This window comes from Malaclemys terrapin, chromosome 7 (genome assembly GCF_027887155.1).
Source record: "Malaclemys terrapin pileata isolate rMalTer1 chromosome 7, rMalTer1.hap1, whole genome shotgun sequence".
Lineage (NCBI taxonomy): Eukaryota > Metazoa > Chordata > Testudines > Emydidae > Malaclemys > Malaclemys terrapin.
Genome location: NC_071511.1, coordinates 119,580,346 through 119,605,803, shown reverse-complemented (window position 1 = coordinate 119,605,803; position 25,458 = coordinate 119,580,346). Strand labels below are relative to the sequence as shown.

The window sequence follows — 25,458 nt, the reverse complement described above, 5'->3', positions numbered from 1 at the left end:
TTCTTTCCCATGGGTTTGGATCCTATTGAGGATGGTGAGATACTGGAGGAACCCCTGGATGTCTGTCCACATAATTCTTCCTCTCCACATGAGGCTGTTGTCTGAGTCCACCTGCGGAAGATATAGTGAGAGGAGTTGCCACTTCTTTAGGAATACAGGTGGAGCTCATATAAGAAAATCTGCACAACTGCCTCAATATTTTACAAACCTCCATGCTAGGAAGGGTTGCCCTTCCTATTAATAATGCCCTGCTGGAGCTGGCAAGAACCCTGTTGGCAGACTCCATCCTCTATACCATATACAGCTAAGAGATCACATAGATGCTACCAAGTTGCTCAGTAGAACTTAGGTTATTTTTTCACATGTCCTCAACTCATTGGTGGCCATGGCTGCCAATGACCGCTCCCACCTATCGCATCCCAGAGCGACTCCTAAAGAGACAGAGCTGAAGAGACTGGATATGTATGGCAGGAAAGCTTACCTCATAGATACTCTGCAAATGAATGTGGCTAACTATCAAGCTTTCCTTTCCATATACAGGGTTGCTAATTTTACAGCAAAGTTTGCAGACAAACTGTCAGAGGCGAATAAGGAACAGCTTATTACTCTTGTCTTCAAAAGGCACCTTTTGTCAAACACAACTGATTTGGCTTCATGGTCCATGGCCACTGTCATTGCCATGAGACATTCTTCTTGGCTGCAGGCATTCGCAAAATACAATCAAGGACTTGCCGCTTGAGGAGTCTAAGCCCTGAAAGACTCCTGGGCAACTTTGAGAGCTCTTGGGGTTTACATCCTAAGCTCAAAGAGGGGAAGCATTTTAGACCTCAGCCAACTATTAATCCATTTAACGAGTGTCACATTAATTTAATAATTGTTCTACTTTTTAAATCAAAATGCCATGTGGTAGTAAGTCAAACGCCTTACAGAAGTTTAAGTATATTACATCAACACTATCACCTTTTAGACCTCAGCCATCCTACAGATCACATGTTCATCAGAAATTCCAGGACTCTACTAAGACAATATAGGCCTTCTTGACATTGCAAGATAGCTTAATCTTAAATCAGGCCCTTCTCACCAAACATTGACAGCCTCTGAGTAGTCATTTTGAATGCCTCCTTGAGATCAGCATACTAATCTCACTCCTTATCTCAGCTTTTGGAAGACCCCCTATTGCTCTTTTACAGTGTTTTGGAATGAAATAATATCAGACAAGTGGGTGCTCAGCACTATAAAGGAGGGGTCATGTTATCTAATACACCTCTCTTCCTTCTCCAACCCACCTTACCTGTCCCTCTTTGGGGACCCACCTCACGAGACCATGTTGCTTATAGAAGTACAATATTTTCTGGAATTGGGAGTGATAGAAGAGGTTCCTGGCATCACAGAGGGAAAGGATTCTACTTCTGTTACTTCCAAATTTCCAAAAAGTCTGGTGGCCTGTGTCCAATTTTTAGACCTCAGGAAGTTGAACTTGATCTAGCAGTTCAAGATGGTTACCCTCGTTTCCATTATCCCTTCCCTGAAGAGCAAAGATTGGTATGCTGCCCTTGATTTGCAAGATGCATGTTTCCACATGACAATACATCCTTGCCACAAGAAGTACTGTTGCTTTGTGGCAGGAGATATCTACTAACCATACACCGTGCTCCCCTTTGGCCTGTTGTCAGCCCCAAAGGTCTTTACAAAATGCTTGGCGGTAGTAGTGGCCTACCTGCGCTGCCCACGTGTCCAAATTTTTCCTTGCCTGGATGATTGGCTAATGTGGGAACCCAATCTTTTTTTGATGAGTTTATATGTTTGGTTGATAAAGGTGATAGTGTTGATGTAATATACTTAAACTTCTGTAAGGCGTTTGACTTACTACCACATGGCATTTTGATTTAAAAAGTAGAACAATTATTAAATTAACGTGACACTCGTTAAATGGATTAATAGTTGGCTATCTGACAGGGCTCATGATGTAACTGTAAATAGGGAATCATCATTGGGTGGTGGGTGTTTCTAGTGTGGTCCTGCAGGGATTGGTTCTTGGCCCTCTCCTATTTAACATGCTTATTAATAACTTGGAAGAAAACATAAAATCATCACTGAAAGTTTGCAGACACACAAACTGGAGGAGTGTTTAAGTAATGAAGAGGACAGGTCACTGATTCATAGCAAACTTGGTGAGTGGAGTTCAAGTAAACAGTAGCCATATTAAAACTCATAAATGTATACTTCTAGGAACAAAGAATATAGGCCATACTTGTGATGGACTCAATCTTGGGAAGCAGTGACTCTGAAATAGATTTGGGGGTTGTGGTGGATAATCACTGAAAATGAGCTCCCAGGCCGATGCTGTGGCCAAAAGGGCAAATGAAATTCTTGGATGCATAAGCAGGGGAATCTTAAGCAGGAGTGTAGAGGTTATTTTTCTCTGTATTTGGCACTGGTGTGATGCTGCTGAAATACTGTGGCCAGTTCTGGTATCAACAATTTAAGAAGGATGTTGATAAAGTGAAGAGCCACAAGAATAATTAAAGGATTACAAAACATGCTTTACAATGATAGACTCAAGGAGCTCAATCTATTTTGCTTGACAAAGAGACGACTAAGGGGTGAATCAATTACAGTCTATAAGTACCTACATGAAGAACAAATATTTAATGATAGGCTCTTTGGTCTAGCAGAGAAAGGTATAGCAATGTCCAGTGGCTGGAAGTTCAGGCTAGACAAATTTACACTGGAAATAAGGGGTAAATGTGTAACCGTCAGAGAGAAACTATTGAAACAACTTAGCCTTAGCAAAGGCTTTGGTGAATTCTCCATCACTGACAACTTTTAAATGGAGGTTGGATGTTTTTCTAAAAGATCTGCTCTAGGAATTATTTTGGGGAAGTTCTATGGCTTCTGCTATATCAGCGATCAGACTAGATGATCATTATAGTCTCTTCTGGCCTTATGGAATCTATGAAGTTTACAGCAGTATCTTCATTATCAGACGGCTGTTCTCTCATCTAGGCCTGAAACTGAATTTAGACAAAACAAAGTTACAGCAGATGCAGCATATAACATTCATAGGAGCAAACCTCGACACCATAACCACAATGGCTTATTTTCTGATGGACAGGTTTCAGTTCGTAGTCACTCTATCCGAAGGCCTGAGGTCCAACCCAGTGACAACAGTGTGTTCCTGTACATAGCTGTCGGGCCACATGGCCTCGTGTGGGTACATAATTCCACATGCCAATCTTCACCTTCGGTGTTTATAGGGCTGACTTTGTTTGGTCTAGTGTCTGACCAGGCATCCTCTGGGTATGCTGGTTTGTGTACCTGCATGAGTGCTTCAGCCTCTGAACTGGTGGCTGAACCCTCACAACATGTGCATAGTGTCCCTTTTCTATCTCCAGAGCCAAACTATGACTCTGGTTACAGATGTGTCTACCAAAGTCTGGATAGTCCACCTCGGCTGACTTCCTGCGCAAGCTCTGTGGTCACCCCAGGATGTCTCACTGCGCATAAACATGTTTGAGTTCCATGCAATTCATCAGGCCTGTGAGCTGTTTGTCTCCCATCAAGAACCAGGTTGTGCAAGTCCTTACAGACAATACCATTGCCAAGTTTTATCTCCACAACCAGGGGAATGCAAGATCAACTCAGCTGTATCGGGAGGCTATCCCTCTGTGGAACCTATGCATAAGAAACAAAGTTGCTCTGAGAACTTTCCATTTTCCAGAAGTGAGGGGGACACCATTGCAGATTCCCTCAGCAGGAATTTTATAGACCACCATGAGTGGTCAATCAGGACTTCCTCCTCCAGATCTTCTATCAGCGGAGCAATCAGAAATAGACTTTGCTACCAACCTGAACAACAAATGCAAGATGTTTAGCTCCAGGGCAGACCGCATTCCCAGTTCGTTAACAGATTAATTTCTCCTCTCATGGTCCAATTATCTCATGTTCCCTTTGGCTCACTGGATCTGAGGTCTAACAGTCTTCAGGGTGCAGTGCAAGACAAATTTATTTCTTATAACATTTTAGTGTTTTGTTTGGTTGTCCTTGTTTTATTGAATTTAATGTTCTTTCTTTGACTCTGTAAACAAGTGCCTCACTGCTATGGTGATGTTTACAAAATAAATAAAATAGACTGTTTGAGGTCCCAAATCCATTTACATATGTACAAGCTTTAAAATTACAAAAATAATTTTAAAGGAATTTAAAGGCCTTTTACCATCCCAAACAAAATTTGTTTTTCCTGCAGCTACTAATGACCTCACTACATTAAAGCCGGGATTAGCATTCTGTATTATGCTTCAGGTGTTAATGACACTATCAGCTCTTTCAGAGGGAGCATGAATCCCTGAATCCCTTCAGGTTTGGCCAAGTAGATGGAACTGATTTTCAAATACTTGGTTGTAAATGTTTATGCATTTAAGGCTTTGTGTGTCTCATTGATCTTGGCTCTTGCACAATTTATAAAATGTTAAGTGTTTCATATCTCTGTTCTGTAGATGAAAACCGCAGCTGCAAACACTTTGAGAAAGTTTGAGAAAGTTATGTATGATACATATGCAAATGTTATAGTTCATCACTGCCTTTTAACTTTTAGTCTTGCTGACTCCGCAGGAGAAGAGCTCTATAAGGCTGTACATAAATGGAGGCTATAAATTCGTGGTGATGGTTTAAAAATTCTCTGCAACAGAGTTGTGGATTGACACTTAAAACCCAGAGTATATTTTCCAGTAGCTTTTAATGGTTTAAAATTATGTTCTATATTAGGGTCTCTTTGATCATTTCTTAAGTACATGTACAATAACTGTTAAAATAATATTGCATTTGTCTTAAACTGATAGAAATTCAGAATAAGCGCTGAAGCTGTTTCTCTGCTTTTGTTGTTTTGTTCACAGCCAATATTGTCGTTAAGATGCTGAACAATCTGACCTGTTCTCAGGTCCCCTGATGTGGGAAAAGATCAGTTACAATATCTGCTCTCACTGAGGCAATTGTAATTGCATGCTTAACCCTGAATTCTCTAGTTTTTTTTCCAGTTTTTCAGCCCCTTAGTATTATTTTATTATAGTTCTTCGAATATCTTTTGGGGGTTTATAATGTGAACAGAAACTGAACTACTCTTTCATAGGCTTTAAAACAAACTACAAAGCAAACTTCTATTTTTGTTCCCCTCCCCGTTTCATCTTTCCATGTGCGCAGAGTTTCCATTTGACTTGATTATTTGTAACTTAGGGTCAAATTGGATAAGTAGCAATTGCTTCTCGGCGTCTATGTGCCCTAGAAGCAATGTAATGTAAAGTGCTTATTTAGAAGCAAATACAAACTGTCATTAAAGTGTGTATTTACAGTCTTCAGGAGTGCACCACATTTGGCAGGTAGCTGATAATTGCGCTGAAGAAGCCATCAGTCTTTTGGGTTTTTTTTAAAAAGATATTTTTTCTAAAAGGGGATTGTTTAACGCTGTAGATCAGCAGTTCCCCAAATGTGGTCCACAAAACACTTGTTAGTAGACAGCTTGATGGTTACATGATGATGTATTTTCTATATAAGTGGTTGATGTAGTTACTGGAGGCTGGGTGTTCAGTTGCTTATGGCAGAAAAATAGTTTTAGAAAGTAAAAAGAAGTCTTCTAGACCTTCTCTCCAAGATATAGTCCATCCTATGAAAATGTTTGATACTTCCTATTGTAGACGATAATGGTTGCCTGGGCACAACAGCTCTAATCATTTACTACATGGGGAGTTTCATCACATAGATATGCAAGACCATAATGGTTACTTTGGAGCAGTTAGTGTGCCATTGTGCTGTCATATATTCAGAGACTATGTATTATAATAATGTCCTGTAGTTAGCTGGGAGTCTTTGTCTTATTTAAAATTATATTCTAAAATTCATATGACAAGGTGTATCTGACATTTCAGGTTTATTCTCTTAAACTTAGGGGATATACTTAGGGCAGATCTACACTAACCCCGCAATTCGAACTAAGGTACGCAACTTCAGCTACATGAATAACGTAGCTGAAGTTCGAAGTACCTTAGTTCGAACCTACCTCGGTCCAGACGCAGCAGGCAGGCTCCCCCGTCGGCTTCGCGTACTCCTCTCGCCAAGCTGGAGTACCACAGTCGACGGCGAGCACTTCCGGGTTCGACTTATCTCGTCCAGACAAGACGCGATAAGTCGAACCCAGAAGTTCGATTTGCTTGCCGCCGAACTACCGGGTAGTGTAGACCTACCCTTAATGTTGAATGTAGTTATTCACTAATTAGCCAGGCTATGGTCCATAAACAATTTTGTATTTTATTAAGATGGAATGTCCGTAATTAAAATAGACTATAAGAAATAGTTGCCTGAAATGAATTGTATTACTCTATTTGGGTAATGGATCAATTCTTCCATAAGCTCCAAACTGACATGGGTGAAGGCTCCTTCAGTATTGCTACAGCTTTGATGCAGGAGATTTTAGCTAGTAATTCACCATATCACACTTGGTCAGTATTAGTGAAGCGTGTGACATGGTTAGTACATAGACACAAATAATTAACCTTTCTGCCAAGTTTGAACTTTCTAGGTGCTTCACCCTGGAGTATGACTTCTTTTGGGCTCTGAGTGAGGCTGCCAGATAAATGTTCAACAGCAGTTTTAGACCAATAGTATTCCAAATAAAATGAATAAAGCATGAATCTCTCTTCCCACTGTAAAAATTCTCAGAACAAAGATGATCCAAAAGTAAACTGAGCCTAACTTTATCCAATGTGGTCATAGTTTAAAGGGTCTTTGCAAGGTGGCTTCCTAATAAATTCAACATACTACTTCAAGACTGTGTCTAGGTTAAATAAAACATTTGGATTAGGATGTTGTAATTTGTTTCTCTACTTGAGAGATTATAATTATGGAATGAAAGAAGATGTGTGTTTATGTGAAATACAAGATATCAGCAATGAAGAAAAGAACAGCTGATGAAAGTAAGAGCTAGCCCTATATCCAATCCCATGTACTTTATTTAAATAGCATCTTTCCTCAAAAGATCAATAAGGCTATTTGCTAGGAGTTTTTTTTTTTTTAAAGTTATCTTACTAAGCCGCTGGAAATTGTATTTCGTTAATGTATGTAAAGCATGATATACCAATAGCATACAAAGACATAACAGTGAGGAAAGACTACATAGAAGAGGAGGACTGTTTTAAGGTGTCAGGTTTTTCATTGACAAGACATGTTTGACCAAAATCATCCACTAGGCTTCAGTGAAGTTACTCTGGATCAACTTAGCCCATTCTCTTACTGTATACAATACAAGATATGCACACTTGTAACTACAGAATTTGCTACTTTGAAGCAAGGAGATATTTGTAGATGGATATTATAGATTGGCATACTTTCTAAATAATTCATTGAATGCGCAAGGCATTCTGTAATGTATGTATGCATAAATATGGGGGCTGATTGAGTATTTTTCATGAATCCTGGAGCTAGAACCAAAAAGATCTAGCTATGATTAAGGCTACGTTTTAGTCATAGGTATTTTTAGTAAAAGTCAGGGACAGGTCACGGGCAGTAAACAAAAATTCATGGCCCATGACAAGTCCATGCCTTGTACTATATACCCCTGACTAAATCTTGGGTGGGGGGCGTGGAGGTGCTGCAGGTGCTCGGGGTGGGGGTGGCTTGGGGGGTGCCGCAGGTGCTCCTCGTGCCCCCCACCCCCGGCAGAGGCATGGCCAGATGGCTCCGCACGCTGTCTGTGCTCTGAGCACCAGGTCCACAGCCCCCATTGGCCAGAAACCGCAGCCAATGGGAGCTGCAGGGGTGGTGCCTGCACGTGGAGCCATCTGCTAGGAGTAGAGGGAGAGACATGTCACTGCTTCCAGGAAGCCCCCCCGTATAAGTGCCACCCAGAGCCCCCAACCCACACCCAAACTCCTGCTGCAACTGGGGGAGGGGAGCAGAGTGGCCTGAGACTGCCCCAGCAGCAGCTGGTGTGGCTGGCCCAGGGGCTGCCTGAGCTGCTCAGGTGGCCCCCAGGCCAGCCGCTGCAGAAGTCATGAAGGTCCCGGAATCCGTGACTTCTGTGACCTCATGACTAACTATGATGTAATCCGTTAAAAGGAGCTGTTCTTAAACATAGTTTCAGTCAATGTCTAAACTTCATTTGCTGCCAGCAACAGCACAGAAGCAAAGATGGCATGGTATGGTATTGTCACCCTTACTTCTGCACTGCTGCTGGCGGGGTGCTGCCTTTAGAACTAGGTGCCCAGCTAACAGCTGCCGGCCGCCCAGCTCTGAAGGCAGCGCAGAAGTGAGTGTGGCAATACTATGAGTCACCACCCCCCTAAAGTAATCTTGTTACCCCTGCAACTCCCTTTTGCATCAGGACCCCCAATTTGAGAAATGCTGGTCTCCCCTGTCAAATCTGTATGTTATAGGGTAAAAGCGCACAAAAAGAACAGATTTCATGAAGGGAGACCAGATTTCACGGTTCATGATGCGTTTGTCATTGCTGTGAATTTGGTAGGGCCCTAGTGATGATATTACATGATTACTCAGTAAGACACACACATCTTGATGGTGCCACTGAATTTTTGCCACTTCTTTGCAGGTTTTAACTCTTGCAGTGAAATACATAATATAACTATGTTTTCATATTATACTGCATGCTATTTTCAAAAAAAAAAAAAAGCATTAGTGCAAGATTGAGGTTGAGAAATAAAGAACTCACACCTAAGGCAACGCCACCACCTTGTAAGTAATTACAGTAATTCCTCACTTAAAGTCGTCCCAGTCACACTGTTTCATTATTAGGTTGCTGATCCATTAGAGAACATACTCGTTTAAAGTCGTGCAATGTTCCGTTACAAGGTTGTTTGGCTTACCCCATTCCGCCCACCCGGCACTTCTGCTGGGGAGCGGGGTTGAGGTGCAGGGGCTTACCCAACTTCACCCACCCGGCATTCCAGCCAGGGAGTGGGCAAGTTCCCGACCCCGCTCCCCGGCAGGAGCACCGGGCGGGTGGAACGGGGCAAGCTCCCATGCCCCAACCCTGCTCCCCGGCTGGAACGCCAGGCCAGTGGAGCAGGGCAAGCCCCTGTGTCATGACCCCACTCCCTGGCAGGAGCGTCAGGTGGGCAGAGCGGGGCAAGCCCCCGCACCCCGACCCCACTACACCCCTGCCTCAATCAAGCTTCACAATTCTGGTTGGGGAGTCCAGTATTAAATTGTTGTTTAAAATTATTTAAAACTTTATACAGTATATGTATATAATATCTTTTGTCTGGCAAAAAACAATTTCCCTGGAACCAAGCCCTCCGCCTCCTCCCCCTCCCCCCCCCAATTTACATTAATTCTTATGGGGAAATTGGATTCGCTTAACATTGTTTTGCTTAAAGTAGTATTTTTCAGGAACCAAACTACAATGTAAAGCGAGGAGTTACTCTACAGGAATTTAAAACTTTGGTTAAGCCTTTTTGGAAATCTTAACTTTTGATAATGCTTAACCTGGGCACAGTTGGGGAACCATTGAAAGACTTGCCAGAAACAGACAGGAGTGGAGGAGCTTCGTTTCTGCCCTAAACACCAGAGATGTAATAGTAACATGATGATGACGACGACTTCAGAGTTCCCTCAGTGTTTGCATAGCTACTTTTGACTTCATATTTTGGTATTTCTGATCAGCATTTGTTTGCATTACAAAACTTCCAGTGCACAGAACTAGTAACCCAGTTTCTTTCAGACCCAGTTTGTGCTTTAGATTTCATTGTGATCTGTCAAACCAGTCTGAACGCAATTAGTACCACTGTTGTTAAGTTAGGCACATGGAACATATGGGAAACAAGGGTCTTAAAATTTATTTTTACATACACAAAACTCAAAAATGGCCATGCTTTTTAACCTTTCCAACAAATTCTCTGGCGGGACTGACACGAAGCATGGAAAAAAATCCTCTCCAAAGGAATTTATTTAAGAAGATTATGAGCAAATTAAAACAGTGGAGATGGGACCAGTGGCATGCAATGGATGTTACTACCCATTAACTGTGGGGCCACTCATGCTGTAATATAGTGAGATCATTTGTGATTACACATATTGAATAATTTAAAGATGGTGAATGAGAGCAGCATTTCATCTTAGTACTTTTTTACTGATTTGGCTTTAAGGGGATGAGAAGGGAAGGTGATATAAACAATTCATCCTTTTTTCTGTGCCCCACCCCATCCCAAGTCAGTTATGGAGACTGATTAGATCCCATGAGAGACTGTAAACAATTGAAAGTTTAAATGATTTTGAAGTTTCCCAAGCTAAGGTAGCCCTCCACTATTGAGTGAGACAGTGTCAGTCTTCTGGAAGCACATGTCTGAATTGTACAAAAACTCCATATAAAAATGTACTATTTTAACATAGAATAAATTTTATATTAATTAAAGTGAAAGTGTATTTTTATGTTACATTCTTTGTTTCCTCTGGCACAGACACAATGATACAGGCTATACAATTTCTAACAATGGACATCTTTGTCATTTGTATTTGGCTGGACTGATATCATGTAAAGTACTTTCCTCAAGGTGAGTCCTAAGGTCACTTGAAACTGCTTGTAACCTTATTTTTAGGTTATTCCCTGTCCCATTTCTGCAAAACATATTCTCAAACCCATTGGCACACACAGATGTAGTTCACCTAACTATGAATCCAGTAAAACATAGAAGCTAGTACCTATTGATATTTTAAAATTAAAAGACACTTCTCTCAAATTGAGAGAGCGCATTTTGACAATTACTTCTTACTGCTTGGCATTGCCCCTTGAAATTGTGAAAATGAAATGTTTCCTTACTGCCAACAGTTTGTTCTAGGCCGCCTTCTCATGAGTAATAGCGCAGTGTGTACCTCTCCTGAACTCTAAGAACCCATGCTTGTGGAGATAAAATCCATGCCCTATGGCTTTTGATGGGATTTTAGATGGGGTGGGATCTGAGTACTACAGAGAATTCTTTCCTGGGTGTCTGGCTGGTGAGTCTTGCCCACATGTTCAGGGTTTAGCTGATCGCCATATTTGGGGTCGGGAAGGAATTTTTCTCCAGGGCAGATTGGCAGAGGCCCTGGGGGTTTTTCGCCTTCCTCTGCAACGTGGGGCACGGGTCACTTGCTGGAAGATTCTCTGCACCTTGAAGTCTTTAAACTATGATTTGAGGACTTCAGTGGCTCAAATACAGGTTTGATACAGGAGTGGGTGGGTGAAATTCTGTAGCCTGCGTTGTGCAGGAGGTCAGATTAGATGATCATAATGGTCCCTTCTCACCTTAAAGTCTATGATTCTATGTTATTAAATAAAAAGGTACACTACATTTAGAGCATAGTGAATTTGTTCCAATGGGACAAAGCATTGTTTACTGTGTATAACATGGCTGTGTATGCTAACCAGAGAGAACCTGCATTTTTATGGTAAAAGTACTGGTTCCACATAAACTTCTGTACTGTAATGAAATGTCCTGGAATCGACCACTTTGGCAATGAGCTATAAAATACTAATGTCTTGGCTGAATTTAACATGCCATGGACATGTGGATTCCTGAGAATGTTGCACCTTGTCTTTGCCAGTAAATCACAATAGTGTCCATTCTAGACACTTAATCTGACTTTGCTGGCAATTTTCCATTCTTATCTGGGGGAATGGAAGGAAAGGGATGGGATAACTTTATCTTAATGTAGATATGCAATATGTTGGCAAGCTGTAAAGAAAACCAGATCTGGATTTCATTTCTACTTCAACTTTGTGTGATCTAGTGCACATTCCTAACATGTTACAAACAGCTTGTGTCTCTGAAAGTGCAATATCAGTTTTCAGTGGCAAAAGTCCCTAAAGGAAATAGGCTGATGGTTCTATGTGCAAACAGCTGGGCGGTTGTGGATGGAATTAATTGCTGATATATACCGACTGTGTGGTTTTTTCCTTCTTCTCTTGTCATTTCCTTTGCAGCTGTGAAAGGCAAGTTTTTTAGACTTTGAAAACAGCATAGACTTTTTCAGCAGTAATAATTCAAGATTACTGAAATTTATATATTTATTTGGCTAGAAATACAACATACAAACATCTCTTCTGAACTCTAAGAACCCGTGCTATTAAATAAAAACTGAAAATCTTGGCTAGAGATTTATATTACAAAGGTACCTAGTGACTTTTGGGTGCCCATCTTGAAAAACCTTAGAGGTTTGACTTGCGGAGGGTGAGCACTCAACGCTTTATTAAAATAAGACAGCTTTAGGGTGTCTTGAGTTGGGCATCCAAAATTAGTAGTTAGTTTTGAAAATCATGCCCTTACATTTGTAGCTTTGAAGCAGTAATAGCAACGGGATGACCCTACTACATTTAGATATGATAGTCACACAGGTTTAATTGTTTAAAGTCAGGAATGCTCTGTACTCAGAGTAGTCAGGGGATTTTAATATTATCATGGGATCGGAAAGCCGCACATTATCAACAACATTGCATGCCAAACCAAAGGCTTGTCAACCCTCTCTCAACAGATCACAAATCAAAAAGTGGATTCAAGAGCAGCTTCCAAACACTGAAGGTGTGAGAATCTGTGACGTGCTGATTTAGTGTTAAAATTCAGTGGAAAAATCTGATATGTATTGTAAAGACAATATTTTGCTAGTTTCTACCCTGTAGCTCCCAAAGTCATTTTCCCCACTGTCTATAAAATTGTTTAAATTAATCTTGCAACAGAGGGATTTTTAGGCTTAGTCTACATTACAAAAGGCTTGCCAGTATGGCTTATTCTTGTTTCCCAAATGAAATAAGCTATACTGGCAAAAACATTTTTCCTGGTAAAATTGCTAGAAAATAGAATATCTAGTGTAGATGCAATGTAGTGCTGGTATGAAATGTAATTTTTTTTTTTTAAATCACCCCCTCCCCCAACTGACATTTCTGTTCAGAAAATAGTTTCTAGTGTAGACCTGGTCTTATGAATCTGAATAACTTTAAACTTTATAAGCATTTCACGTTAGAATATGTCCCCATCTGCTTGTGTTGAGTAGCGCCTTGTACCACAGGAGGTCCCAGTGGGACTGCTTGCAGTGTGAGGTGCTGCTTACTGTGAGTAGGGGTGGCAGAATTTGGACCAAAATGTTTTTAAGATTGTGGAAAACCACAGTAGGATTAAGAATGTCCAGGTTAGTAACAGTAAATAGATAGAATAAAGCTTTTTTTAAAAGTCACAACAAAGTGAATATCTGTGCAGAGTTAAAGTCCTTATGTAAAACAAGCTTATGTACAGATACAGAATTATTTTATTTTAAACATGCCTATATTTTTGAGCCCGCTGTAGTGGATATCTCATGTTAAGTACTTTTTTGGCAGGTAATAAGAGTTATGGAAACAATTAAAATTCTTACGCAACATTGGATCACTTGTTTATTTGGAAGAGTGGGTGGTGTTTGGGAAATAAAGAACAGTTCTTTGCTTTAAAACAAAAATTGTTTGCTTTGGAATGATACGTATCTGGGGAGTTTTCACCATTAAGCTTTGCCTTTTTTTGTCTCGTTTTATGTGTTCTGTTTTTATAAACTCCTATCAGAGAATCCTGAAAATAAAGAATAGTTTGATTTATTATGTATATTTTGTCTGATAAATACAAATACTGTATATTGCTTTACTGGTAAGTATTAACATATAAAAGAACTACTGTATTTATTTTAGTTGCTGGTAACATGTTTGTGTTCCTGTTGACTTGAAGGCACTACAAAATTTTGCAGACAAGATGAAATTTTCATTGCAGCGAAGGGCATGTGAAACCTGGAAAGGCTTAACTTAGAAATGGACCAATTTCTGTGCAACCTTCTTGTCAATCCTTTCCCAGACAGTTTTCTTCTAATGCCCTATCTGCCTAACTTAAAGGTTTAAGGGTGGGAAAATGCACTTCTCCTAAGAATTGATGGAGGTTATGAGCAAAAGCCCCCATTTTTAGATGGGAAATTTTCCAGTGTCCTGGTGTGCTTGCGGCTGGACGTTCTTGTAGATCGCATCAATACTTGGTAGTGTTGTTTGCCCGCCAAGCTTGCAAATGAATTTGCATTCTGAGAGTCTTGTAGTAGTGGGTTCTTCTCCTGAAAGTGCTCCACCCTTGCTTTTTTGCATATACTTTTGATAGCTTGAAAAATCATCATAAAGGTCATCTTTAGGGCAAGGTTTCTTCAGAATTGCCACACTACATGGTATCAGTTTAAACTGCAGCTCTTATTTTTTTTGTATTTTTTTTTTTAAGCAATGGGATGTCTGTTGCAATGTGCTTCTGTATAAACAAACATAGGTAGTATACATTTGTTAATTCTATGGCAACTGTAAAACCACACAAATGATTAATACGGTAGTTGGGAGGAGTCTGTGGCTTTGTATCTCAGTAAACTCCTTAGTTTCTCCATGCAAGAAAGTGGCTCTGAAAGAGAGAAGTGTTTTCAGTTAGTAGCGGTGAAGATCTTGTTGTTTGGGGGGGGGGGAAATCAGAAGAACATTGTAAACATTTTACTGACTGCTAAGTATCATAAAATGTTGGTATCTTTTCAATCAACCACTTGATTACAATTTAATTACTTGATCCAATATAGAAATTTTGTACATACTTCAGATTGCTCTGTTTGTAATTTACCAGAATTAGCAGACTGATAACTCCATGATCTGGCAATACTGAAGCTTGAGACATTGTGTCATGAACTTTGTGTAAGAGTGGGTTCATTCAATAAAAAATAAAAGGAGCATTTAAGACCCTTTTATTCCTTCCATAAAGATGCTTTTGTGCTGTTGCTGCTGTGTATTTCACAGAGCAGTTGGGGAGGGATGCAGCAGAAAGTTGTTTGAAGCATATTTTGATTCTCTTCTATTTCAAACCTTTTTGTTTTCATCCTCCGATGTAGTTAGGTGAATGGTGAGTTGAATTTTTGTATCTGAATTATTTTCCCCATGCAATCAGTATTCAGTTAATCTATGTTGATCTCTTCTGCTAAGATTTTTTTTCTCTATTGTTACTGTTCATTGTGGGGGGGGGGGGGGTTGGGAACATGGCGCCTGCTTGTGCTTCCATTTCAATCAATGGAAGCTTTTACTTCAGTAGGAGCTAGATGGGGCTCTTGTTTTGGGGTGTATTAAGATGTGTATTTCCACACTATATGTTCAGAAAAGGGTTTAGTTGTGATATGATACAGTGATGAGTTATTGAAGCTACCTTTAAGATTTACAGTTGAACGATTGCTTATAAATCAATGGATGTGTTTAAAACTGAGTAAAACCAGAATATATCATGAACTAAATCAAAATTATATAATATATGGCACTATAAATAGGGACTTATCAGGGGAGTATGTTTTGATTTAAAACCATAAGAGAAAGTTGTATGTAAGGAGGGTTTTTTAATAGCCTTGAGTGTTGTAAGTAATATCATGTATTTATATTTCCTTAGTTCTTGTGTCGTGAGCAGATTCTAAAAACTTTTTTAAATGTCTTTTAAACTAGATTTTTCTAGTAAAACTGCATTTAAAATTACATATTTCTCTTTGCAAAAATATATTCTATTTAAAAAGTATTTCCTACAGGCAAATCTTGTTTCACCATCTGGAAATAGGTTTTACTTTTTATATTGCGTTTTTTAAACTTCATTTATTCCATTAACTTTTATGAAATCTGGCATATAAAGCTGAGCCTGGGAGTTTGATACTCAGTTTCGGCATAGTTGTTTAGCATTGTTTCCACAGTCTAGCACTCTAATCCATTTCCTTGCCTCATTGAGCACCGAAAGTGACATAAATTGACATAACTAGACTTTGCTGATTGGTGCTGAGGAAGCTGCCTGAGAGGTGAACTTTACCCTACCATCCTGCCAATACATTTACATGGTTACAGAAGCAGGAATTTACATGTCATGATGTTTGCAGTGGGATGAATCAATTTTTTAAAATATACAGTGTGTGTGCATTTGTAATTGTAACTTGTAGGATTGCCTGAAAGCCCAGAGTTTCACCATTTGGTTTGACTGGCCATAATTTCATCATGAAACAAAAGCTGCATAGGAGTGTCTTCGTTACACAAAGGTCGGAGGTTCTAAACTGCAGTGTAGGTAGAGGACACTGATTGGGAATCTTCTGTGAAAGAATTTTCTCTGTTATAGTTACCTTTACTCCTGGGGAAATTCTGTGCCAAAAGATTACAAATTCTCCTCACGACATTTTAAAATGCTGCATATTTTGTTTTGTCAAAAAACACAATATAATCATGTGTGGTTGGGGCTCCTGCTGTCAACCCCGGGTGGAAAAAACAGAAAAAGGAAGAATTTTGGTGGAAATAATAAATTCTTGGGGGGAGGGAAGGGGCGAAGGAATCTGTAGGGAACACTAATTCTGTGCAAATTCTGCACTGTGCAGTGGTGCAGAATTCCAGCAAGAGTATTATCTTGCAGAAAGTTTGCTTTCTTTAGAAGTCCATGCTACATCTCAGGCATGGTGCAATTTAGTTACGCAATCTCCTGGAGTTTATTCTGCCATTAATTGCATTTGCCTCGTACTCATTAAAACTAATGAGTCATGTGTGCATATCAATTGGAGGACAAACCCTTAAAAAATTTTCTGGTAAATTTGATGGAGACAGAGCACATTTTCATTATTACTATATTATGGCAGAGAGTCAGATGTCTTGTTAGCAGGATGTTAATTATCTTTAAAGTTCTTGTTAATTGGAAGAGAGTGTATGATGAAAATTTGTAAAAAGCAACTTTTTTGATCTTATCATAGTTACTATACTGTTGGATTAATTTGTCTGTTTAGGTATTTATTCCATGCCCTGCGTCATGTCTGAGCACTTATGTACAGCATAGGTTAAATTATAATTTATTACAGAAGCAATGTTACCTACTAAAAAGGCACACCATGAATGAATAAATAAATGCTATTTAGTACCAATAATTTCACTGTAACTTTGATACCATCTAATATTTTAGCATTCTAGAAAGAATTGCAGACTATCGTATAGAAATAATTTTAGTCTGAGAATGATTGTCAGTAAATTCTAGAAATAGTCAGGTCTGAGCTTAATCCTGAAATGTAATGTACAGAGGATAACTATAATTGGGGATGCATTTTGATATATTAATTAGGGCTGTCAAGCGACTAAAAAAATTGATCACAATTAATCACACTGTTAAACAATAGAATAGCATTTATTTAAGTATTTTTGGATGTTTTCTACATTTTCAAATATATTGATTTCCGTTTCAACACAGAACAAAGAGTACAGTGCTCGCTTTATATTTATTTCTGATTACAAATATTTGTGCTGAAAAAAACAAAATAATATTTTTCAATTCACCTCGTACAGGTACTGTAATGCAATCTCCTTATCATGAAAGTTGAACTTATAAATGTAGAATCATGTACAAAAAATAACTGCACTCAAAAACAAAACAACGTAAAACTTTAGAGCCTACAAGTTCACTTATTCCTACTTCTTGTTCAGCCAGTCACTCAAACAGACAAGTTTGTTTACATTTGCCGGCGATATAATGCTGCCCGCTTCTTGTTTACATTGTCACCTGAAAGTGAGAACAGGCGTTCGCATGGCACTGTTGTAACCGGCATGGCAAGATATTTACGTGCCTGATGCGCTAAAGATGTATATGTCCCTTCATGCTTCGATCACCATTCCAGGGGACATGCGTCCATGCTGATGACGGGTTCTGCTCGATAACGATCCAAAGCAGTGCAGACTGACACATGTTCACTTTTATCATCTGAGTCACATTGCCATCAGCAGAAGGTTGATATTCATTTTTTTTTCTTTTGGGTTCTGTAGTTTCCGCATCGGAGTGTTGCTAAGACTTCCAAAAGCATGCTCCCTCGTCCCTCTCAGATTTTGGAAGGCACTTCAGATTCTTAAACCTTGGATTAAGCGCTGTAGCTATCTTTAGCAATTTCACATTCGTCTTTTCTTTGCATTTTGTCAAATTTGCAATGAAAATGTTCTTAAAATGAACAACATGTGCCCGGTCATCATCTGAGACTGCTGTAATATGAAATATATGGCAGAATGTGGGTAAAACACAGAGCATGAAACATACAATTCTCCCTCAAGAAGTTCAGTCAGAATTTAACACTTTTTTTTTTTTTTAACAAGCGTCATCAGCATGGAAGCATGTCCTCTGGAATGGTGGCTGAATCATGAAAGATGCTGAACATTCGTATGCAATCTGGCATGTAAATAACTTGGAATGCCTGCTACAAAAGTGCCATGTGAACTCCTGTTCTCACTTTCAGGTGACATTGTAAATAAGACGCTGGCAGTGTAATCTCTTGTAAAATGTAAACAAACTTGATTGTCTTAGTGATTGACTGAACAAGAAGTAGGACTGAGTGAACTTGTAAGCTCTAAAGTTTTACATTATTTTGTTTTTTGAGTGCAGTTATGTAACAAAAAAATATCTACATTTGTAAGTTGCACTTTCACAATAGAGATTGCATTACAGTACTTGTATGAGGTCAATTGAAAAATACTATTTCTTTTATCATTTTTACAGTGTAAATATTTGTAATAAAAATATAAAGTGAGCACTGTACACTTTGTAATTGAAATTAATATATTTGAAAATGTAGGAAAACATCCAAAAATATTTTAATAAATTTCAGTTGGTATTCTATTGTTTAACAGTGCGATTACAACTGCGATTAATTGCAATTAATTTTTAATCACTATTAATTTTTTGAGTTAATCGTGGGAGTTAACTGTGATTAATCGACAGGATTGGTAGCATAACTGTAGTTGAATGGTAAGTCATGCAGAATACAATGCAATTTGCATCTTGAACTGCAGTATCCACCGACTACATATTTTGTTTAATAAACAAAAAACATGATTTCTTTGTCATTCTGCAATCACAGAAGAGGGCTGCCACTCCTTCTGTGAAGCAGAGATCTTGGCTGGAGTCCTGTGATACACAGTGGGAATTCACTTCCTGCCAGGAAATGCTCTTTTTTTCAATGTTTTATCTTGCTGAGGCAACCAAGAGTGAACAATAGGCTATTAAAGTATTAGAACAACAAGTGTCATAACTAACCCAATATGTACTTTGTTCTGAGTATTATCCCAAAAGAAAGTATTGGCTAGTCTTCAGAATTAATTCAGTAATCAGTAGCAATAGTGTGTAACAGCCTTAACTATTGTTTTTCAAATATTAAGCAAAAACTTAGTTTTATGTTGAACTTTGAGAGCTTCCTGTCATAGTTTCCTGTAGTAAAAATGATAAAAATAAACTTAGTAATTCAAGAGTATTGGCAAAGAAAAGTTATATTTTTTCCTTTTTGACCATCTAAATTCATTATTTTTGAAAATAAAACACAATAACTATTTTATGGAATTCTCATTGCATTTTGAAGAATGACTCTGACTACATAAATGGTGTAATGAGATTTCATTTTTGGTGTATGTATCGATGTGTAATTGAGCACATTTGATACAGAAATCAGAATCTCTTCTAATTACCAGCCCCTCAAATTCCACCTGGGATCAGAAAGTCAAACTGAATTCTTTCCGTCTCATGCACCATTACTAGCAATGAAGTCTAGAAGGCTAATTACTCTTACACTTTTTACCCTGAAGAAGTCACATAATCTTTAATGACTTTGCACAGACACAAATGAGTGGAATTTAGTAAACAACGCTGATGATGCACCAAAAGGGAAGAATTCAGTTTGCTCTGCCCGTGCAGCCTCACAAGGAGTAAAATGTAGTGAAAGCACATTTTAGTCAATACAATAAAGAGACAGGGACTCCACTTTATACCCATGTGAAATGGATCTCTTGAATAAAAAGGTGTCATTTTTATATAGATGCTTTCTTCAGGGTAGAACTGCTCTTTAAAGAAAGTTGAAGCTTGTTTCACATTACAATCTCAGTTTGCACAGAGACACATACCCTTAACTAACAAAAACAAAACCAATCCTCCTGAAATTTCATACCACATCTCCTTCCAGGGTAGAATTTTTCTGCCTGCATTGTGGTGGAATGAACAGATCTAATCCATGAGTAATGTCCAGACCAGTGGATGCCTTCCATTATGAGAAATAAAAATTAAGGTAAGGAGACTAGTTTTCTGTCTTACATTGTGTTTGTTTGGCATACACATCATAAAAAGAAAATGTCTGTTTAATTTTTTTTGCAAATATTTAATATTGTGGGATCGCTAGATGTAATTTGGGTTACTATCCACACACTAATACTAGGTTGCTCATTTAGGCCCTAATCCAAAGTCCATTGAAATAAGTGGGAGGTGTTTCACTGACTTCTATGGGCACTGGATCAGGCTGTTAGAGATCAGTTCTGAAATCCTGGGACTTTCCCGGTGGACTTTCCCGATTGACTTCATGGGGAGCAAAATCAGGCTCTTGATGCAGGAAAAAGTATTTGAAAGTCACTGTTTTCATCATCTTCAATTCAGTATGGGCATATAAAACAAATCTATAGCGGTAGCTGTACTATGAGATACAATGTGTCATGCCTCTGCTCTATTGGGCATCGTGATGGTCATTCTTATTTCATTAGGTGGTTGGCACTGGTTACAGGCCTTTTTCACAAAGGAATTTCTGTTCAAAATATAATGTAACAAGTACATTCATATGTTAGCAGCAGGTTCCCATGGAAACTTTGTAAACTGATGTTAACAGACAGAAGCAAAGGCTTTACTATTGTGGGAGCCCTTCTATATTTTCTGTACATCTTTCATAGTAATTTTCTGTTGTGCTATTCTGATTCTGCATAATCCTAAGACTTTTTTTTATTATTTTCTTTAGAGAAAGGGCACTAACATGCTTTTTGAATGCATGGATGATGGGATTTATTGTCATTATTGCAAAATAAGGACTAACTTTTAGTTTCTTGCTTAAGACCTCTCTTGGGTATAATACATAAAGTATCATAGAATCTCAAGCTTTGAATGGGTTACCTTCATGTTTAGAAGCGATAATTTAGCAAGGTATGGTCAGAAACCTTAGAAATATTTTTAGTTCAGTAGGTATCTGATCTTGTTTGAGGACTGGTCCCTATATACATTCCACAAATGGATATGTATGTGCTCCATGCACCTGACACTGGAGATTTCTAGCAAGTAGTGTCTGTTGGCCCATTCATAAGCAGTTGCTCTCCTCATGCTTCAAAACAAGAGCATAAAGGGTTGCACGGACCAATGCCTCTCCAGTTCCTTCTTACCACCGCATGGCCTGAGCTGGAATTTGCTGCATCCACTATGATCGTCCTCTACTTCTATACTTGTAAATACATATTGTAAGTAGTTTTTAGTAAGTGTAGACTTTGTGTTTTAGTGTCGTTATAGTTAACATAGCTTCTTCGTCTTGCCTCAGGAAGTTCCTCCCAATGAAGGAGGACTATGCCAAGATTCCTGGGGTTTAAGAACTGTCTCCTGCCCCTGCTCTTTCTCTGTCAGTAACTAACACCAGTGCTGCCTTTATTGCCTTGAGGAGGTTCATATTGCATTTGCTGTTCCTCTATAACATACCAGGTGTGATACAGCAGGGCCAGAGGGCAGCAGGAGAGTGATAGATGGGAGGTATATAAGCCCTAGCATGATCAGAGCCTTATTCCCTGTGGACTAATGAGAGATTACTACAGGGTAATTGGAGCACCTAGAGTCACTTAAGGCCCCTCCTGAGACCTAATAAAACCCCCGTTTCAGTCAGATGGGGAGGGGAAGGAGAGTTGACTAGAGTTGGAGGAGTACTGTTGTTAACTGGAGTACCAGGAGAAGGGAAACCTTCCCCAAGCAGAAAGAGGATACGCAGTCCGTAATGCTGAAGGGGCTGGGACCCAGAGTAGAGAGTGGACCCTGGGCCCTTCCCCACTCCTCTCCCTCCCCCCACCTGGGGCAAGGGGTGGCACCCCAACCCACCACACTAACGAAAAGCACGGGACCCCCCCACAGTAGTGTCGGCCATTTGCCACACAGCGTACAATCCAGACTAAAGAGCAGCTGTGTCACCTCTGCCCTGAAACCTGGGGTTCTTTACAATGCCTTGCTGAAGGAGCTTCCACCTGTGCTGTTCAGCATGCAAGCCATATCCTGTGTGTAACTGCAGCCTGCCAGCCACACCTGAGGTACACTCTGGCTCTTACCAGCCTGGGTTGGACCCTCAACACACTCCCAGTCTTAAGTTTTCCCCCCCAGAAATGTATGTCTTATACCACCTAGCCCTCTCCTGGACAATAGAAGCTATATTAGGTCCATTTATTTCCTTAATAGAAATAATATGCACACAACTTGCCACCCCAAATGGAGTTTCCCAGACACTTCAGTTTAAACACAGTTGGAGGAAATGGCTGAGCAGGTGGACACCTTGTTTAATGTCCTGTCAGCTTCTACCCTGGCCTGTGTCGCATTACCAGTGCATGACAGTATCCTCAAAATTGCCAAGGCCCTCTGGCAAACTCCTTCATCCATCCCTCCCACCTTTAAAAGGGCCAGAAAGAAATAGTTTGACCCAACCAAAGGGTTTGAGTACCTTTACACCCACCCTCCCCTGGGCTCACCAGTGGTCTCTGCAGCCAATGAAAAAGATAAACAAGGGCATACCAACTCAACTCCCAAAAATAAAGGCCAAAAAATTGGATCTGTTTCTTTTCATCTCCTAGGGAGATAAATTTCGACGTATGATACTCCCTCCATAAGTTCAAGAGTCCCTCCCACAGGGATTGCCCCAGGAATTCAGCGTGCTGGTGGAAGAGGGCATCACGGAGGCTCGGTGTTCCCTCCAAATGGCCTGGGACACAGCTGACTCAGTGGCTAGGGTGGTTGTGTCGGCACTGGTTATGAGGTGCAGCTCCTGACTTCAGACCACCGTCCTCTCCCAAGATATGCAGACCTCAATCCAAGACCTCCCATTCAATGGGATGGGTCTTTTAACCCTTGCATCCATCTGCTCTGAAAAAAGACATTAGGGCCACCCTTCGCATGTTGGGCATGTATACGCCACAGTCTGTAAGAAAGCAGTTCCGGCTGCCGCCTAGGCCTTGGCAGTCTTGTCCAGGGTCTGCAAGGAGAAGGGTCAGGAATGTTAGTTGCAGCTGCTGCTGCCCTTCCTCCTCCCGCTCAATTGTGCAGCCCAGCAATGCACCCGGGGGCCAGAAGCTCTCATTTTGAGGGTGTGATCGAGAGTGACGCCCCAGTCATCTCCCAGGATCCACCCTGTTCTTTCCTCAACTTTCTTCGTCCCTACCGTTTGGCCTGGTTGCGGGTCACCTCGGATCACTGGGTGCTGGAGATTTTTAAGGGAAGGTTAGACGAACATCTGTTGGGATGGTCTAGATAACTCTTGAGGTCCTTTCCAGTCCTATGATTCTATTCTATGATCCGAACATATTCATCCCCTGGACAGTATGAGGGCCCACTCTACGAGAGCACAAGCAACTTCACCGGTAGCTGTTTGAGAAGTTCCAATACTGGACCTTTGTAAGGTGGTTACCTGGAGTTCCATCCACATCTTTATGAAGAATTACTCTCTGGACCAGGCTTCCTCGGCAGATACTGCTGTGGGAACAGCAGTGTTAGACATTCATACCAACTACATTCTCGCACCCTCCTCCTATTTGAATACTACTTACCAATCACCAACATGGGGAATTACACATAGGGGCCACCACTCAAAGAAGAAATGGAGGTTACTTACCTGCAATTGGAGGTTTTTCAAGATGTGTCGTCCCTATCTGTGTCTTGCTATCCACCTTTCTTCCCCTCTGCTTTGGATGTTATCTGATTTGCTGTAAAAGAAGGAACTGGAGAGACATTAGTCCATGCCTCCCTTTATTTCCTTGGTTTGGAGCATAAGAGAAGCAACTGCAGATGTGCTTGCTACAAATCTCACTCGGGTGCATGGAGTGCATGTGTACCCATATGTGGAATACAGATAGGGACCACACATCTTGAAGAACCTCCAGTTACAGGTAAGTAACCATTTCTAGTAATTGCCTGTTACACTCCCACTTGTTGTATACTCCCTATTTTGTTTAACGCTACAGTCAGTCCAGGTAGGATTAACTCTTCTAGATCAATGCCCAATGGCAATTGTTGGGAGTTTTGGATGCTTGTCATCCTTCCGTCTTAGGCCCTTAGAAAATTGAGCAGCTATGCTGTTTACTACAAATATCAGTCGTACAACTACTTTTCATTCTCTAAGATTGTCCCTACCAGCCTTAAATTTGTTTTACAGATTTTAATTCCTTCATATATTCCTATAAAACACCTTCTTTCATTAAATTTATGAAACTTTCCCTGCACAAGCACAAAATCTATTAGATAATCTTTGTCATAACAATGATACAACCTCTTAGCCATTTTAATGAGATATTTTGGTATCTGAGACATGTTTGGCAGCTGTCCATGTTTGAAAATTTAGCCCAGCATCCTTTGTCGTATGTCAGACTTTAATACAGTTTCTTGAAGAGCCTTGTAAAAACATGTACTACTTTATTTCCACTGAAAAATATTTTTTTTTTTGTTTAGGATCAGTCTATAAAAAAATTATTTCACAAATGGTCCTTATTTTAAACAAAAAGTATCCAGCAAGTACTCTGTGGTACAGATTGTTGAAAAGGAATATTAGAGATTCAGGAATAAAAGAAGCTTATTATCCATTTTTACTAGAGAGCTGTGCCTGGCTTGTTGGATCATATGTTAAAATTTAATGTATTGCATAGGGGCTCAATAAGAAACTAGTTGTCTTAGGCAGGGTTTTTTGTTGTTGTTTTTTTTTCTCCTCCCACAATAGTAGAAAAATATTGTGGAAAGTAGTATTCTCAATGCCTTTTGGATGGATCGATTTTGGAAACTTGGGCTGAACTCTGAAGAGAAATTCCATTGCTTTACTCATTAAATTTCTTGATCAGACTTGCAAAATTGCTTTTTTGTTGTAAATTGCCCAGGTATGTATCCAATTTTTTAATCAATCTCCAAGACATGGACAACTTAAACTATTTCTAGTTTTTAAATGGATTTAAATTAACTGGAAGAGATAGCTCAGTGGTTTGAGCATAGGCCTGCTAAACCCAGGGTTGTGAGTTCAATCCTTGAGGGGGCAATTTGAGGCAAAAATCTGTCTGGGGATTGGTCCTGCTTTGAGCCGGGGGCTGGACAAGATGACCTCCTGAAGTTCCTTCCAACCCTGATATTCTGTGATTCTATGACTGCATTTCAATTTGGAAATGTTAGTGTTTTGAGGCTATTTTTCCTGGTTGTCTCAAACCTCTTCTGTATATGAAGAAGGTTCTTTGTGATCTATAGATAAATAACTTCCTTAAAGCTTGCAACATATTTGCAGTTGTGCTATTATGTTTTACAAAAGGTCCACCAAGATTTTGTGTAATCGGTTACATAAATAGAAATACCACAGTGACAGATGCCTTAGAAATACCTGAAATATATTATCTATAGC

The 25,458-nt window shown here is 39.7% G+C and overlaps 1 protein-coding gene across 14 annotated transcripts in view; it reads left to right on the top strand.

Moving 5' to 3' along the window:
* The window catches only part of ADD3 (adducin 3), a 169,314-nt gene that overhangs the window by 79,149 nt on the left and 64,707 nt on the right, over positions 1–25,458 (top strand). For 7 of the 14 annotated variants that reach the window (XM_054033708.1, XM_054033705.1, XM_054033709.1 and 4 more), the window contains one exon: positions 19,996–20,097. The exons of 4 other annotated variants lie outside the window; for them this stretch is intronic. The gene's annotated coding sequence lies outside the window, so the exon portion shown is untranslated. Of the gene's footprint in view, positions 1–10,460; positions 10,554–14,889; positions 14,910–18,190; positions 18,283–19,995; positions 20,098–25,458 lie in introns of those variants that run through there. 3 more of the 14 variants (XM_054033715.1, XM_054033711.1, XM_054033717.1) reach the window with 3 other exon arrangements.